General features: G+C 37.1%; 1 protein-coding gene and 1 long non-coding RNA gene across 2 annotated transcripts in view; one reads left to right on the top strand and one right to left on the bottom strand.

The window, feature by feature from the left end:
* Nucleotides 1-8,684, bottom strand: part of USP38 (ubiquitin specific peptidase 38) — a 58,981-nt gene extending 50,297 nt beyond the window's left edge. Inside the window, exon 1 of the mRNA XM_072621137.1 lies at nt 8,569-8,684. The gene's annotated coding sequence lies outside the window, so the exon portion shown is untranslated. The remainder of the gene's footprint in view (nt 1-8,568) is intronic.
* Nucleotides 4,087-18,462, top strand: part of LOC140511889 (uncharacterized) — a 75,974-nt gene continuing 61,598 nt past the window's right edge. Inside the window, exon 1 of the long non-coding RNA XR_011969702.1 lies at nt 4,087-4,493. This is a non-coding gene — a long non-coding RNA (uncharacterized lncRNA). The remainder of the gene's footprint in view (nt 4,494-18,462) is intronic.

Genomic DNA, 18,462 nt, shown 5'->3' with positions numbered 1-18,462 from the left:
TGGACCTTTCATGTCAGGTTTTCAGGTCTCTCTGGAACAGAAATCTCGTCCACTCTATTGTTCTGTGGCTTCTGCTGCTCCAGAATTTGTTGGGAGTTCTTCTTTACAGATATTTTATGGGCTGTGGGTTCAGAGCTAGCATACGTGTGTCTTTCTACTCGGCCATCTTGGCTCCTCCCCCCAGGGAGGATAATTTTAAGAAAGATCAGGAGGTAAGATTCTACAGGGAAAAGCTGTAAAAGTTCTAATTACCTAGAAGACCAGGATTAGTTTTAAAAGTTCTGTAATGTTAAGTCCTCCCTTTTGTTTTTGCTTTTAAAACTGCACATTTACTTACAGATACTAGCAGCATTCATTCCAGAGATAGCAGAGTAGTATAGAAATTGGAAACCTTTGTCATTTTCCGCAGGAAAGCTGGGCAAGAAGTATTTAGGACTAGAGTAGGAATGAAAACAGTGGAAACAAAAATACAGGTTTGACGTGACAGATAAGTGGGTGCACAGGGAACTGGCCAGACCCCTCTCTGTGGTGTGCCCTACAGACAGTAGTACTAATTATTAGGAACAATTCATGCCTAGCAAATTTATTTATGATTGTCATCCTCTTTCCTAAGGTCTCACCCTCATGGTTTGGAATCTGAGGATCAGGCTGCTGTAATTGGATTGACTGCCCACCCAAACTTTTGCACCTCTAACTTCCATAGTTTTCCTGGCTGACAATTGTGATTTTTCTCCTTCTAGAGTATAATAGGCTCTGCCTTGCCTCTTTCCCTTTTCTTCATTGTTAGTCATTGGGGATCTAAAAGATGGTTGTTGAAAGCCCCCTTACCCTGATACTCTTCTTTTCCCAATGATCCTCTATCATCAGCTTGGTTTCCACTCCGCTTCAAGCCTCTTTCAGGATAAATTGACACCTGACATCTCATCACAATAGTAAGTGGCTCAGTTTTTGATACTCAGCACAACTCCCTCAGTTGCCTCTCTCCTCTGATTGGAAGGCTGAAGGGTAGACGATAAGAATCTCCCAAAGCTTTGCTTTATAGACGGTTCTGAACTTGGCAGGTAATTCTCCATTTTTTTATCAATGCCTCCACTTGGTTTCCACTCCATTGAACATCATGCCCCCATGTCAGGTACCTGCTGGTAACTCTTTTCCCCAATTTTTTAGCGTCATTTTATGTATTGTCTTTCCCCAATAGATTTTGTAAGCTTTCTGAGGGCAGGGACTATCTTTTTCTTATTTGTATTCTCCAGCGCTTAGTATAGTGCTTGTACATATTAGGTACTTAATAAATGTTTATTTATTTTGAATATTGATCATATTTACTGCTTCCAATGGCAGCTCAGTATAGGCTTCCTAGCAGCCTCTCAATTGGGCTGTCTCTCAGTACCCATGCCCAAGATCAGCATGAGTTGCTCTTTCAGTATTACTTCTACAGAGTAATAGTTCATTGAAATATCCCTGCTGAGACCCCTAGAATTCACCACCATAGCACATAGGTCCTGTGAAGGAATAATTTTTATGAGAACTTTAGAATTACAGTGTAAACAGGGCTCAAATTGGCCTGACCAAAGGCTAGGGTCAGAGTCCAGGTCTTCAGTAAGCAATTTGGGTTTTGTAATCCAATGCTCTGAGGATTTATTGCTTACACTGAGTTTATTGCTCATACTTGTAATATAGCAGAAGATTTTTAAAAAGGCATGGTGGAGGAGGGGAGCTAGAGCTAGGGAAGACAATGCTGTAAAGCTTCAGCAGAGGTCTAGGGCAGCACCACAGCAGTCATTTTCCTGGAGACATCTTGCAATGTGCAGTCCAGGATGACACACTGAACACGACAGGCTAACCCGAGAGTCTGTCTCTCCTTTTAAGAATTAAAGACTTTAAACTAAATTTGGCTACTGACTGTCCTCTTAAAAACTCTGGGAAATGCTACTGAAGGTTTTTTCTTCCTCTCTACTTCTTTGCCTTACCCCCAAGTTTATTGCATCTATTTCTTATATGTTTCCTTGCTTTGTTGTAAGCTCTTCTTGTTTTGTAGTGGACTTTGGCTTCTTATCAATATCTAAGGTTGACTTTGAACATTGCACACTGTATGTTTGCATTTTGCTGATATGGGACAAGAGTAAGAAGAAACATAATGGCTAACTGGGATTTTTACAGAATGTAAACTAGAGCATATATTCTAATCACTGGTCAGTGGTTAGAAGAACCTTTTCCAACTGGGGGCTCTAAGCTTTTTCTTATTATATTTATTTGATTAGTAACTGGTATTAAGAATTCATGTTTCTCAGCTTTCCATTTCAGCTAAGGAAAAGATTTTTGTGTATGTGGTATATCACCCCTAGTGAACTGTAAGCTTATCTTTTTTTTTTTTTTTATCTTTAGCAGTCTGGGTTGCATTTACTAGTTTTGGCATTTTCCATCCCTCAAGAAGGGAGGAGTGAAAAGGTAGAGGGAAGGACTGGAGGAAAATGTCCTCCCTCCAAGCTGACCCTGTGGGCAGAGATAGGTAGAGTCTGGAAAGAATTGGCCCCTCCCCTTTTCTTTTGGGAGCTGTACTGAATACTAGCTGGACAACTTCATTTTCTACAGTGCCATCTACAGGTTATAATAGAATCATAGTACCTTAGAATTTTAGAACTTGAAGAGACCTTAGAAATCTTCTAGTACACACCACTTATTGTAGAAAATTAAAGGCAAGAGAAGTGAAATGATTTGCTTAAGGTCACTAAACTGATTAATGGCATAGCCAGGTTAAAATCTATGTCTCCTGATTCCTAGTACAATGCTATATTGTAGTGAAGAAAGAGGACATGGGTTCAAATCCTAGCTCTGACACAATCACTAGACCACTTACCAGTTATTTAACCTATCCTTGTAACAAATATGCAGTCAAAGAAAATTCCTTTAATGTCTGTATACAAAAATATTAAAGGATCAGGCTAGCCAATTTGCAAGTTAAAAATCAGCAAACGTGTTCAGTGCCTATATAAACAAGCTGCTGCATTAAGTACTGGGGGAAATATAAAAATACCGTGACATACTCCCTGCTTTATAAGGGGCTAACAGAATACTTAAGGAGACAAATATAAATGTTGAATTTAGAAAAAAATGAAAACAAAAGATGTCAGTATACAGTTAATTGCAAAATGAGGAATGTAAATGATGAATGCTATAAATTCAGAGAATGGAAGCCTTGTTATGGCTTGGGAAAGCTTCAGGAAGTAAGAGAGTTAAATTAGGCCTTAAAGGATGGGTAGGATGGATTTAATCCTTAAAGGATTTTGCTAGGTGGAGATAAAGGGAGGCACCTACCTAGAAGATCTAGGGGTAAATGTGAGCAAGGTGAGTTGATGAAAAATTATAATTTATGTTTAAGGCAATAGTAAGTAGAGAAGATATGTTAGACCAGTGGACTTATGTTAGATAATCTAAAAGATAAGCTAGATAATTAGATTGGGGCCAGAGTGTGGGGGATCTGAAATACCAGACTGTTTGGATTTCATTCTGCTAGCAAGTGAAAGTTTGAGCAAGGGAGTACTTTAATCAAAGAAAGGTTGAATAAAATTAATCTAGTGGCAGTTTGCAGGCTGAACTGGAAGGGGGCAGGGAAACTAATTTGGAAGCTATTCTAGTTGTCCAGATGTGAGTTATGTTGGATGACAGAGTCAGGATCTAGAAAAACATTGACAGGTTAAAATGTTGGGTAAAATCTAATAAGATGAAATTTAATAAAAGTAAATGTAAAGTCTTACCCTTGGGTTCAAATGATTGACTTTACAAACAATTAATGGGAGATATATATCTAAACAATAGTTCTGAAAAATATCTGGGAGTTTTAGTGGACTACATACTTAATACGAACCAATGGTGTGTTATGACAAACAAAAAGGGTAAGAAAGACATAGTGGACTTCATTTCCCATGATTCTTCAGTCAGGGAGACCCTTAATCACTGGGGGCAATTCTTTATAGCTATTTCTCCATATTCACCAAATAGCAATATCACTCAGCACTTAGTCTGACTAGGCATGTTCCCTGTGCTTAAAAGGGTAACAAGAGTCTGATGGACCAAGTAATGGTGAAACATGGAGTTGTAATAGCTGGTAGATATAGTCAAGAGAGAGAAGGAGAGAGAGACAGAAAGAGGGAGAGAGAGAGGGACAGAGACGGAGTAGGGATAGAGAGAGAGAAGGAGAAACAGAGACAGAGAGACAAAGTACAGGAAGAAATTGTGGCCACAAAGACAGACCAGAGGGCCTGGATATGAGCTGGAACATGCTGGTGTGGTTCTGGGGTAGAAACAAGAGAAAAGAGGATCACAGGATTGTAGATTTAGAACTGGAAGGGACGTTGAAGGCCATTAAGTTCAATCCTTGTCTCTGCATTTTGCAGATGATGGAAGAGGCACAGGTCCTGACAGCCTTGAGCTTCATTTCCTAGAAGGACTGGTATCATTACCTGCTGTACCAAGCTGAAGCTCAGACTCCTTAGGTAAGTGATTTTCTTACACCTTCCTGTGAATTTAAACAGACTGCATCCTTCTCTTACTGTGTTGGGGACACTGAGGAACTGAATGGGTCTTGAACTGAAACTTGTGGTTTCCTTTCGAGTCATGGAAAGTAGCAGGTGCCTTAGTATTTATGTTTAAAGCAACAGTAAGTAGAGTAGGTATATTAGACCAGTAGACCAACGTTAGATGAACTAGAAGATAAAACTAGATAATTAGCTTGGGGCCAGAGTGTGGGGGATCTTAAATTCCAGACTGTTTGAACTTCATTCTTCTAGCAATTGAAAATTTAAGAGCAGGGGAGTAGTTTAATCAAAGAAATGTTGGGTAAAATTAATCTGGTGGTAGTTTTCAGGCTGAACTGGAAGGGGACAAGGACAACAGGCAGGGAAACTAATCTGCAAGCTATTTTAGTTGTATGGGTATAGGTACAAAAAGTACTTGCTACCTGATTCACTGCCATGTTATTACCTTGATTTTTGATTTAGTTAAGTACCTATTTCCATTAATTCATGTGTCATTTGACTTGTTCAGGCAGAGATTCCTATATTGGGGGCTCAAAGTTGCAGTTTTGACTGTACCCAAACAGGTACCAAGAACTTAGGTGTAGATAGGAAAGGAGATCCATGATCTTAGGATACTTGAAGAGAGGTATAATTTGCAGAACAAGAGAGGTATTCATCCCATTGTACTCTGTCCTAGTCAGATCACATCTAGAGCATTTCAATTCATTGCTTGGTGCCACATTTTAAGAAGGAGATTGATAAACTGGAGAACATCAAGAGGAGAGAGACCAGGGTGATAAAATCTTTTGTCTTCATGCCATGTGACAATAAGCTGAAAGTGCTGGAGGTGTTTATTTAACCTAGAACAGAAAAGACTTATAAGGGGGTAAGGATAATGTATCTTCAAGTATTCGAAGGATTGTCACATGGGAGAAGGATTAGACTTGTTTTACTTAGACTCAGAGGGCAAAATGAGGAGTGATGATTATAAGTTTCAGAGAAGCAAATATGGGTTTTATATAAGGAAAAAAACCTTGCCAATTCCAAAATGAACTGGGCTTACTTGGAAGTTTTCAAGCTGGATAACCACTTGTTAAGTATTTTGTAGAGAGAATTCTTGTTCAGGTGACTTGGTTCAGGTGGACTAGATGGCTTCTGAGGTCCTTTTCATTTCTGTTATTCTGTGATTTTGAGATAAAGTAACTACAGTGGAAATGGGAAGAGGATAGATATGAGACATGGCTATGAATGAATTGATAGGAATTGACTGGTTAGTTGTGAGAGGATGAGGGACGATAGCTACAAATTACCATTTTAACAGACTGGAAGAAGAAGTAACATGAAAGAAATAGGAATATTAGAGGAGGAATGAGTTTTAGGGTCCAGATGGTAAGTTCATATTTAGATATGTTGAATTAGAGGTGATGATACAAAGTAGGAGCTCCAGAGAAACATTAGGATTGGAAGTGATAATGTTGGTTGAAGCAATGATAGCAGTTGGAGTATTAAGTGGATTAATAATCCCTATAAAAGTGCTGAGAGAGAAGGGTAGATTGACAGGGTCTGAGAACTGAACCCAAATGATACCAGGCTACTTGGCAGATAACCTAAATTTATAGTGAGGATGGCTTTTATCATGACATGTAAGGAGGTATGGAGAAGGTGAGGGTAATCCAGTTTGGGTTTTGTCAAAGAGACAGAGTTCAATAGTAGGGGACTGTGGATACTTCAACTGACTAACCAAGAGTCCAGCTTTGAAAGGGAGAGAGGCAAAGACTGGAGTGAAGCCTTGAGAGAACTAGGAAATGGTAGGTTGGAATGAGGAGGAAGAATAGAACAGATAGTGCTATCTCTAGGCCAAAGTGTATGTATAATTTAGTGAAAAAAATTCCAATCCTCCCCTTCTTCCCCTACCATGGTTAGACCAATTCATACCTCCACCAACAATACATTACTGTACCTTTCTCCTCACAGTGCCTCCAGTATTTATCATGAGTTTGAGTTGAAACCATATGCAACTCTTATTATTTGTGATTTGGATCATTCTTTCATATGGTCATTTATAACCTGCATTTTCTCTTCTTAAAACTATCTGTTCATATATTTTGACCTCTTATATAATGAGGAATGGCTTTTATTCTTATATGTAACTCCTTAAATATCTTAAATCAGATTTTTCACAGACATTTATTACATCTTCCCAGTTAACTATATCTTTTGTTTTTAAAGCATTCCTTTTTATTATTGTTGATGAAAACCAACAAAAAACAGCCATTTCTGTATACACAGAAAGAGAGGACCATATGAAACTGTTACTCTATACTCTGTGTAACTTTTTGAATGTTAAATTTAATGAGTTTCAACATTTTCCTGCTTGTCCCTATCTCTTTCTGAGTTTCCTTCTGAAGTCTTCTGTTTTTTTTTTAAGATTCATTGATGTTCCTGTCTTACTTTTTATAGTATGACTATTACCCTCTGAATTGTAATTATCTCCCCTCCCCAAATAGAAAAACCCTCACTTCTAATAAATAAAGATAGCAATGCAAAATAAATCTGTGCATTAGCTGTGTCTGAAAATGTATGTTTCATCCGCATCTCTAGTTAATCCCATTTCTGCCAAAAAGTGGGAGGCATAATTCATCATCAGTCTTCTGGAGTTGTGATTCATAAATCAGTCATTACTATTTTTTTTTGTGGTATTACAGACATATCAATTATTCTCCCGGTTCTGCCCACTTCACTGCATCATTTCATACAAGTCCTTCTAGATTTCTCTGAGTCTATTCTTTTAATCATTTCTTGTGGTTCAATAACATTCCATTACTTATGATATACTTTGTTTATCCATTCCTCAACTGATGGGAGCCCTCTTCATTTCCAGTTCTTTCCTATTATAAAATACGAGGCTATAAATTTTTTCCCCTACATATGGATTGTTTTCCTCTTTCTTTTATTTCTTTGGGGCATATGCTTCATAGGTGTATCACTGGTTCAAAGGATATGCACAGCTTAGTGAATTTTGGGGTACAGTGCTATTTTACTTTCCAGAATAATTAGGCATCACTGTGTCTTTTCCCCCATATTTTCTCTAATGCTCAAAATTTTCCTTTTTGGGGGGGAGTCATCTTTTCCAGGCTTATGGACATGAAGTGAAGCTTCAGAGTTATTTTAATTACATTTCTCTTATCATTAGTAATTTGGAACATTTTTATATGGTTGTTCATAGTTTGCTGTTCTTTTTCTGAAAACTTCTGGATCATATCCTTTGACCATTCATCTACAGGGGAATGGATCTTGTTCTTATATATTTGTAGCAATTACTTAGATATTTTGGATATTAGACCTTTATCAGACAAATTTAGTGCAAAATTATTTTCTCTATTATGTTACTCTATTCCAGTGAAATCACAGGTCAATAGCTATCCTTACCCCTTTATAAATCACAAGCTCAATGTAGGTATGAAACAGCAGCTCAAAAAGATAACATAATCTTAGGATGTGCTAAGCATGTCAGAGTATCCAGAAGGAGAGAAGTTACAGTTTGGCCATTCTCTACCTTGGCAAGACCATTTCTGGACCATTATGTTCAGTCCTTGATGCCTTTTTAGGAAAGACATTGATAAAAGAGCATCCAGAAATGGAAGAATGATAGAAAAACTGAAGATGGTTAACCTAGAGAAGAGAAAACTTAGCAAGGACAAGAGATAGCTATCTTCAAATACCTGAAGGGCTGTAAGGTGAAAAGAGCAATTTGGTTTTGATTGGATGAAAAGTGCAGATCTATGAGCTGTGAGTGAGTCTACATCCATTCTCTCCTGATTGCTAAGCATTTGCCATGTCTGGCTTGTCTTCCATAATGTACTCTGACCATCTTTTTGTCATGCTGTTTAATGTATATGTCCTACTTATTAGTTGTGTACTTTAGGGAAAGTTAACATCTACAAGCCTCAGTTCCATCACTTGTTATGGGAATGATTTTATAGACATCAGTAATAGTAATTCACATTCACATACCATTTTAAGGATTACAAAACCATGTTGTAGCTATGCCTACCTCATAGAGCTGTTATGAAGATCAAATGAGAGGATGTTTGTGAAAGGTCTTTGTAAATTTGAGGGTAACCACTGCTTATGAAGTCATCATGACAAAGTCTGTTGCCACTACTGTTTTCAACCTGTTAATGCTTGTGCTCTACTGGTATTGCTTTTGTGAACCCAGGGTCATCATTATGTCACAATGGAGAACTGAAGTAAGCCATTAAAGCTTATCTACCACCATTATGATGATAATGATAATAATTGATGGTGATTATGGAAGAACCATTAAAAATCACACCATATCCTTTTGTCTCTAAGCAAGGCTGCTCCTAAACAAATATTGAGACAAAAAAATGTCCTTATATTGCTTGACCTTTTCCTCTCAATTTTTTAAGATGTATTCTTATAAATCTTCAAATTCATTTTTGACATTTTCAACTTCTCTGTAAAGATCAATCCTTTGTTAATGATTTCTTTGGTGTTACTTTCTTGCTTTGTTTCTACTTGTATTTCTCCTTGTTATCTTACTCTGACACAGTTGCATGTAGAACCAGCAAGTTAGAAGGGCATGGATCTGAGGTTTCCTCTTTTTTTAAACTTATTTATTTTTAGCTTTCAGCATTCACTTCCATTAAGTTTTAAATTTTCTCCCTTCTCTTTTTCTTTCCCCCTGCCCAAGAAGGCATGCAATCTGATGTAGGTTCTACATATACATTCCTATTAAACATATTTTCACATTAGTCATGTTGTGTAGAAGAATTAGAACAAATGAGAGAAGCCATGATAATGAAACAAAAAGAAAAAAGAAAATAGTCTGCTTCACTCTGCATTCAGACTTCATAGTTCTTTCTCTGGATCTGGTTGACATTTTCCATCATGAATCCATTGGAATTGTCCTTGCATTTCTGAGAAGGGCTAAGTCTGTCAAAGTCAGTCATTGCACACTGTGGTTATTACTGTGTACAATGTTTTTCTGGTTCTGCTCACTTCACTCAGCATCAGTTCATATAAGTCCAGGTTTTTCTGAAGTCTACCTGTTTGTCATTTCTTATAGCACAATAGTATTCCAATACATTCGTATACCACAACTTGTTCAGCCATTCCCCAATTGATGGGCATCCCCTCAATTTCCAGTTCTTGGGCACCACAAAAAAAGTTGCCATAAATATTTTTATACATGTGGGTCCTTTTCCCATTTTTATGATTTCTTTGGGATACAGCCCTAGAAGTCTTATTACTAGGTCAAAGGGTATGCACATTTTTGTAGTCCTTTGGGCATGGTTCCAAATTGTTTTCCAGAATAGTTAAATCAGTTCACAACTCCACCATATTAGAGACAAACTTGACATGCAAAAAAAGTATCAAGGAAAATTTATTTAAAATGGAGTTCATAGGAATTAAATGCCTTGGTCAAGGTGAACTCTACCCTTCTTCAGAAAGGGGGAGAGAGAGAAAGAGATATGGAAGTGAAGGCATTTTTATAAAGTTCATGCAGGATAGATCCTCCCATCAGAGGATGGATTGGTTTGTTATCTTCCGGGTCACAACCTTTTGACACATTTATGTCATTAACAAATGCGATTGAATTTTCTCCTTTCTGATAGACTTTCCCTCAAACTCGTCAGGTCTACACATTAGTTTCTGATCTTTTTCACATGACTCTGCTAGGTCACAGATCAGCTTTCCCTTTTGGAAGTTTTGACCTTGTGGAAATGAAACTTTCCTTTATTTCCCACAACCAACAATGAATTAGTGTTCCAATTTTCCCACATCTTCTCCAACATTTATCATTTTCTTCTTTTGTTGTGTTAGCCAATCTGATAGGTGTGATGTGGTATGAGTTTCCTCTTTTAAAATAAAAACATTTAATTACCTGCCTTGAGAGAAAGTGTGAATGAATAAGTAGCCTCCCTTATGGTAACATTGAATCAGTTATATGATTGATCCATACTGACTGAAGAACACTAAGAAATTAAACAAAATGTATATTCTTATGTAAATAGAACATTTCATTTCAAAGTCTAATGGAAATGATTTTAGAAACTTTCTGATGTTTTGAATTACCAATGCCATTGGTGCTTTTATGTTAGATCCTATGCCTGAGCATAGAATTTAAAGAATATTCACTGAGAATTGGTAGTACACAGCAATTTAGAAATCAATCTGTATGTACGATTCATGGATTTAAGGCAGTCTCACAGGCAGCAACTCTCAAAAGACCCCTGCTTACTGAATCAGCATTAAATATCATAGATTAGCTAAGGCATGAGTTGGAATCTCTTTGTTATAAATTGGGATATACATGAGGTGAACATACATATTGGTTCTGGTGCCACACTATTCATCTTTAACATCAGTGCTGTTTTTATCTCCAGTACTCTGAAAAAGAATTTCCATGAACTTCTTTAAGATAGGAAATAGTGCCGAATAGAGTCATAACCAAGTCAATATCCTTGTTGAATATTCAAGCTGTATATAGTCAGTGAAGATTTCCAATGACATGAGTCATTGCCCTTTTCCCCCAACATTTTCTCCAATAATCATAATTTTTCTTTGTGTTCATCTTTACCGAGTTTATGAGTAAAAAGTGAAGCTTCAGAGTTGTTTTAATTTGCATTTCTCTTATTATTAGTTATTTGGGGCCTAGCTGGCTTCTTGTAATTTAGCACATAGTCTCAGGATGTGGCCTTAATTAATTTAGGAGGCAGTTTGGTAAGGGGATTCTATGTTACTCTTTACACTCCTTGTTACTATTTCCTACTTATTGTTGTCTTATGCTGGTTACTTACATACTATAATAACTGTTGGGTTTTCTGTGGCAATCATAACAAGATACAGTTTCAACCCATGGAGGCAATGATTATAGTAAGCTTTTTTTTTTTTTTGTAAGAATTCAAGAAAGGAAGGCTAGACAAAGAACAATAGCTTGAGGAGATGGTAGCTATGGTCTAGTGAAGGTTTTTGAAGGATGGGCTAGACTTGAGAATACTATAAAATTTTTTCTTTTTATGTAGCACCCCTTCTATTATGCAGCTTCCCCATTGGCAGGTTGAACTCTTCGGACACATGATTGCTGCTTTGGATTCTGAGGGTAACCCCTCAGTGACCCTGTGGGTCACTGCTCCTAAGACTAGTCACTACTGATGTACTTTCTTTTTCCCTTCCTCCCCTTCCTCTCTTCCCCCCTTCTTCCTCTTCCTTCCTTCCCTTCCTTTGCCCCCTCTTCTCTTTTTCCCTTCCCTTTCTCCATTTCTTTCCCCTTCTCTTCCATCCAATGTGGCATTGATTTTTTTTTTTTTACAGAGGAAAGCAGGAAGGAATTGTTGGAAGATGGAAGAGTAAGAAAGGAAATTACCTGAGTCTCCCAAATTTCCCCCTCTTCTCATCCAATAATTTAAAATAATTTCTCATGGTTATGGCAGCAGAAATAATTAAAAGTCAGGGTAAAGTAGTAGTCCAGCCAAAGACAACTTGGTAAGGGTTAGAAAAGATCTGACCTCCTGGAATAGTGGTCTGGCCAGAGCGAAGTGTAAATGCGGAATCAACAAACAGCAAACCCTATGGGCAGTTGTGTTGACAGTAGCTTCAGGAACTTTCACTCCACATTGTGGTGGTTGGGTGGCTGATCAGAGAAAGATCGCAGGGCATTCCACTGTTGCTAGATAGGGGGCCCAGGTGCCATGACCAGACATGGTTCTAGGCTGTGCCTTCAGATGAGGAGGAGTAAGCACAGGCTTGGAGTGAGGTTGCAGAAGGGCAGGCCTCTGCTTACTGTGGGTACTTCCAGGAGAGTGGAGTCCCTGGTTTTATTTACAGGACAGGGGGCAAGCTGACATTTGGGTGCTGTAATGACTGCAGGGAGCAAGAGCATTTGTGGTAGCAGTGGTGCTGGGGCCTTGGTTGTTGCTCAGGGTCAGAGAAGAGTGGTTGGTACTAAGAGACCAGGGCATGAGCCAGAGAAACAGTGACTTCCCCTGATCCTGGATTATAGAACACTGGAAGAAACAGAGTCAAAGACTCCCAAGATAGAGGCCAGGAAACAATAGTAAAAACAGACAAACAAAAAAAAAGGAAGCCTCTGTACCCCAGGAGCAGAGCCTGACCCTAACACAAAATTAATGGTCAAGAAATAGACCACTAAAAATGAGTAAACAATAGAGAAAGAATCTGGCTATTGATAGCTACTATGATGATAGAGATCAGGGTTTAAAACAAGTGACCTGGAAAACAGATCAAGGTGAGATAATATAAGAATTGTTGGACTACCTGAAAGTTATGGTAAAAAAAAAGTCTAGACTCTAGACACTATTCTTCAAGGAATTATTAAGGAAAATTGATCTGACATTTTTGAACTTGAGGGTAAAATAGAAGTTGAAAAAAAATCAACTAATTATCACCTGAAAGAGATCCTAAGATGAAAACTCACAGGAACATCAAAACTAAGTTTCAAAGCTACCAAGTCAAGGAGAAATTATTTTTTTATTTTTAAAATTTTATTTATTTTTAGTTTTCAACATTCATTTCCACAAGATTTTGAGTTCCAAATTTTCTCCCCATCTCTCCCCTCCCCCCACCCCAAGACACTGCATTCTGACTATCCCTTTCCCCTGTCTGCCCTCCCTTCTATCACACTCCTCCCTTCCCTTATCCCTATCTCCTCTATTTTCTTGTAGGGTGAGATAGATTTCTATATACCATGCCCTGTATTTCTTATTTCCCAGTTGCATTAAAAACAAATTTTAACATTCATTTTTAAGTTCCAACTTCTCTCCCTTCCTCTTCCCCACCCATAACCATTGAGAAGGCGAGCAATATAGGTTATATATGTGTAGTTATGCAAAAAACTTCTATAAAAGTCATGTTGTGAAAGACTATATTTCCCTCCATCCTATCCTACCCCCCATTTATTCTATTCTCTCTTTTGACCTTGTCCCTCCCCAAAAGTATTTACTTCTAATTACCCCCTCCTCTCATTTGCCTTCCCTTATATCATCCCTCCACACCCCCCTTCTCCCCTACTTTCCTGCAGTGTAAGATAGATTTTCATACCAAATTGACTGTGCATGTTATTCCCTCCTTAAGCCATGTGTGATGATAGTAAGCTTCACTTTTTCCTTCTCACCTCACCACTTTTCCCCTCCATTGAAAAAGCTTTTCCTTGCCTCTTTTATGAAAGATAATTTGCCCCATTTCACTTCTCCCTTTCTCCTCCCAATATATTCCTCTCTCACCCCTTAATTTTATTTTTTTAGATATCATCCCTTCCCATTCAACTCACTCTTTGCCCTCTGTCTATATGTATATAATCCCTCCAACTACCCAAATACTGAGAAAAGTCTCAAGAGTTAGAAATATTATCTTTTCATGTAGGAATGGAAACAGTTCAACTTTAGTAAGTCCCTTATGATTTCTCTTTTTTTCTGTTTACCTTTTCATGTTTCTCTTGATTCTTGTGTTTGAAAGTCAAATTTTCTATTCAGCTCTGATTTTTTCATCAAGAATGCTTGAAAGTCCTCTATTTCATTGAATGACCATTTTTTCCCCTGAAGTATTATACTCGGTTTTGCTGGGTAGGTGATTCTTGGTTTTAATTTTAGCTCCTTTGACTTCTGGAATATCATATTCCAAACCCTTTGATCTCTTAATGTGGAAGCTGTTAGATTGTGTGTTATCCTGATTGTATTTCCACAATACTCAAATTGTTTCCTTCTGGCTGCTTGCAGTATTTTTTCCTTGATCTAGGAACTCTGGAATTTGGCTACAATATTCCTAGGAGTTTTTCTTTTTGGATCTTTTTCAGGAGGTAATTGGTGAATTCTTTCAATATTTATTTTACCCTTTGGTTCTAGAAAATCATAATTTCATGAAAGATGATGTCTGGACTCTTTTTTTGATCATGGATTTCAGGTAGTTCCATAATTTTAAAATTGTCTCTCCTGGATCTATTTTCCAGGTCAGTTGTTCTTCCAATGAGATATTTCATATTGACTATTTTTTTCATTCCTTTGGTTTTGTTTTATCATTTCTTGATTTTTCATAGTCATTAGCTTCTATCTGCTCCATCCTAATCTTAAAGAATTATTTTCTTCAGTGAGCTTTTGGATCTCCTTTTCCATCTGGCCAATTCTGCTTTTTAGGGCATTCTTCTCCTCATTGGCATTTTGAATCTCTTTTGCCATTTGGGTTAGTCTGTTTTTTAAAGTGTTATTTTCTTCAGCATTTTTTTGGGTTCCTTTAGCAAGCAGTTGACTCATTTTTTCATGATTTTCTTGCATTGCTCTCATTTCTCTTTCCAATTTTTGCTTTACTTCTCTTACTTGATTTTCAAAATCCTTTTTGAACTCTTCCATCACCTGAGACCAATTCATATTTTTCTTGGAAGCTTTGGATGGAGGAGCTTTGACTTTGTTTTCTTCTGTTTGCATTGTTTTGGTCTTCCTTGTCACCAAAGTGAGATTCTATAGTCTGATTCTTTTTCTGGTTTTTGTTCACTTCCCCAACCATTTACTTGACTTTTGAGCTCTGTCAATGTAGTTTTCTGCTTCCAGTGGGGGTAGGAGGTTTACTGTCAGCTGCTTGATTCCCCTCTCCCCCCCATCTGTGGGGCTAGAGCTCCAGAAACAGTGGCTGCAGCTGCCTCTGCTGCTGCTGTGTCTGCCTCAGGTTGTTCTACCCCCCTTCCCACCCCCCCACGTCTCCCCCCTGCCCTGCTGTCATGGGGCCTCAGCCAGACCACTCCACTTTCCTGCACTGGTCCCACAGGCTTTTCCCACTGACCTTCCAATTTATCCTCAGCGTTTTGGTGTCATGAAGTCTGGAAACCACCACGGGTGTGAGAGATTCAGGCTCCCTAAGGCCTGCTCAGGTCCCTTCTGTGGACTTGTGGGACATACTGGACTGCACTCTGTTCCCAGCATGGTGCAGTAGACATTTCCCAGAGACCTTCCAGGCTGTCCTAGGCTGGAGATTTGCTTTACTTCCTCATTCTATGGGTTCTGCAGATCTAGAATTTGTTCAAAGACGTTTTTTACAGGTATTTGGCTGGGCTCGGCAGGAGTGCTCTAGAAAGTCTATGTTGTTACTCTGCCATGTTGGGCTCCACCCCCTCAAGGAGAAATTATTACAAGCCACTAGAAAAAAACAATTTAAATATTGTGTACCTGCAGTTAGAATAACAGAAGATTTAGCAGCTTCTACATTAAAAGACTGAAGGGCACAGAACATCATATCCTGAAGAATAAGGGAACTGGTTTTGCAACCAAGATTACCCTACCCATCAAAACTGAGTATAGTCCTATACAAGAAAAAATGGATGTTTAATGAATTAAAGGACTTTCCAGGTATTCCTGAGGAAAAGACAAAAATCAAGAAAAACTTAAGAAGATAAGCATGAAAGACTAGTTATAAGGTATTTAGTAAAGTTAAGCTGTTTACTTCTTATATGAGAAAATGTTATTTGTAACTCTTAAGAATATTGTTGTTGCTAGGATAGTTTGAAAGAATATACATAGAAGAAGGCTTGGGGTTGGGTTGATGGAAGAGGAGGAACCTGCAGCAGCCACAGCAGCAGGAGGGGCAGCTGCAGCCACCGTTTGTAGGCCCATAGATTGTGGGGGGTTGAAGCAGCTGACAGTCCCCACTAGAAGCAGAGAATTACCACCAAGAACTAGATAAATATTTAATTAATTAATTAAAAAATAAATAAGGAAGACATTAAGGAGATAAATAGAATCTTAGATAAGCTGGACATGATAGACATCTGAAGAAAATTAAATGAGAATTGAAAGAAATTTACCTTTTTCTCATGACACATGGCACCTTTATAAAAACTAACCACATGTTAGGGCATAAAAACCTTATATTCAGAATGCAGAAAAGCAGAAATATTAAATGCATCATTTTCAGATCACAACATTTAATAAAAGACCATGAAATCACAGGTTAAAATTAATTGAAAACTACACAATGTAATCTTAAGAATGTGTGGGGCAAATAACAAATCATAGAAACAATCATTTTATTAAAGAGAATCATAATGACACAAAATACCAAAATTTATGGGATGAACTAAAAGAGGAAAATTCATATCTTTAATGCTTTGTGTAAAGACTTTAATATATATATAAATTTTATATAAAATTTTTATATCTTTAAAATCAATAAAATAGAGAAAGAGCAGATCAATAACTTAGATATGCAATTTAAAAAACTAGAACAACATATTAAACATCTCCAATTAAACACAAAATTGGAAATTCTAAAAATCAGAGGTGTGAATAATAAAATTGCTTGTAAGACAATCCTTGAATCAATAAATAAAACTAGAAGTTGGTTTTATGAAAAAAATAAGAAAATAAATAAACTGTTGCTTAATATGGATCAAAAAAAGAAAGAAAAAAAAACCAGATAACTATTCTCAAAAGTGAAAGGGGTGAATATATCACCAATAAAGATAAAATCAAAGGAATTATTAGGAGTTATTTTAGCCAGTTATATGCCAATAAATTTAACATTCTAAGTGAAATGGAAGAACATGTCTAAAAATATAAACCACCCAGATTAACAGACGAGGAAATAGAATATCTAAATAAACCTATTTTAGGAAAAGAAATTGAACAGATCTTAAATGAACTGCCTAAGAAAAAGGCATCAGGACCAGTTGGATTTACATGTAAATTCCACCAAACATTTAAAGATTATTATTCCATTATTAAATAAATCATTTGGAATAATAAGCAAAGGAGTCCTACCAAACTCCTTTTATGGAATAAATATAATGCTGATACCTAAACCAGGAAGAGCAAAAGCAGAGAAAGAAAATTGTAGAACAATTTTACTAATGAATATTGATGCAAAAATCCTAAATAACATACCAGCTAGGAGACTACAACAATATATCACAAAGATTATGCATTATGACCAAGTGGGATTTATACCAGAAATGCAGATCTGGTTCTATATAAGGGAAATTATTAACATAATGGATTATATCAATAAAAAATAACAAATCATGTGATTATATCAGTCAATGCAGAAAAAAAGATTTTTGACAAAATGCAACACTCATTTCTATTAGAAATATTTAAAAGTATGGTGCAGTTGGATAGAGCACCAGTGCAGGAGTCAGGAGGACCTGAGTTCAAATATCACCTCACACACTTGACACTCACTAGCTGTGTAACCTTGGGCAAGTCACTTAACCCCAATTGCCTCATACTGGGTCATCTCCAGTCATCCTGATGAATATCACGTCACTGGATTCAGATGGTTCTGGAGGGGAAGTGAGGCTGGTGACCTGCACAGCCCTCCCTCACTCAAAACAAAGTCAAGTGCGAGTCATGTCATTATTTCTCTGATGGCATGGTCTTCTTCGGCAACAAAGGATGAACACACTTAAAAGTATGTACATATACGGATTTTTCTATAAATGATAAGCAGCATCTCCCTAAAGCTATCAGCAAGCATTATTTGTAATGGGGATAAACTAGAAGACTTCCCAATAAGATCAGAATTGAAAGGTTGCTTATTATTACCAATATTATTCAATATTGTATTAGAAATGCTAGCAGTAGCAATAAAAGAAGAAAAAGAAATCAAAGGAATCAGAATGGGCAATGAGGCAATACATATTATGTATATATAATATATATATATACACATGTATATATTTTTTCAGATAATATAATGGTATACCTGGAAAATTCTAGGAATTCAACTAAAAATAATTGAAACAATAGTTTTAGCAAAGTAGCAGTATATAAAATAAACCCACATAAATCAGCATTTTTATATATCATCAACAAATTCCTGCAAAAAGACATGGTAAGGGATATTTCATTCAAAATAACTACAGACAGCCCAAAATACCTGGGAGTATAACTGCCAAGACAAACCCAGAAATATGCAAACA

The sequence above is a fragment of the Notamacropus eugenii genome, chromosome 6 (assembly GCF_028372415.1).
Source record: "Notamacropus eugenii isolate mMacEug1 chromosome 6, mMacEug1.pri_v2, whole genome shotgun sequence".
Lineage (NCBI taxonomy): Eukaryota > Metazoa > Chordata > Mammalia > Diprotodontia > Macropodidae > Notamacropus > Notamacropus eugenii.
The sequence above is the reverse complement of the archived record's forward strand: the minus strand, read 5'-3'. Positions and strand labels throughout refer to the sequence as shown.